Source organism: Clytia hemisphaerica, unplaced genomic scaffold (genome assembly GCF_902728285.1).
Source record: "Clytia hemisphaerica strain Z4C2 unplaced genomic scaffold, Clytia hemisphaerica genome assembly, whole genome shotgun sequence".
Lineage (NCBI taxonomy): Eukaryota > Metazoa > Cnidaria > Hydrozoa > Leptothecata > Clytiidae > Clytia > Clytia hemisphaerica.
The window spans coordinates 2,075,435-2,076,082 of record NW_027103414.1 but is presented as its reverse complement, the minus strand read 5'-3'; positions in this window follow the sequence as shown (position 1 = coordinate 2,076,082).

Here is a 648-nt window from a genome sequence, read left to right as displayed (position 1 = left end):
AAATATTAGCTAGAATATATCTTAACTGAAAGGGGGTGTTTTCTCATCCAAAAATCGTAGATTTATGGGGTGAAGATAATTTTCATAGAGAGATCTCTCAGTTCACAGAAATATTCCACGTCCGGCTAACGAATGGGAAAAAAAGCTGACCTGTCGATACATGTACACTTTAGCTAATTTAGGCAGTCTTTTACCGTGGGTCATTCATAAACAAGATGAATTCACCCCGGGTTTCCAGGGTACAAAGTCTGCTTCTCTACTCGCCGCCCGCCCGCCCGCTTCCCCGGTGACTAGGCCGCCGGTATCTTATCTGGCAGAAATGTTTTCAACATCCGAAACATACACGACACGCTCTGAATAAAAACCGTGAGTTTCACCATATAAACGACTTACATCTATCTTTAGTTTTATTGTCTCTTTAAATTGAAGCAGAGCTTCGTTGTCGCCTGTATTTCAAAATTAATATGAAAAATCCGACGATATTCCGTCATAATTTTATTTTTTTGAATTATTTAGGTAAAAGGATTAACAGAGCTTGAACATTAGTCCCAATTCACAAAGAAATTATTCTCGAATTTTTTCACTCAGTTTGCAATATGTTTTATTAACACCTTTCACCTCTGAGAAGTGCAGAATTTCAACTGCGTG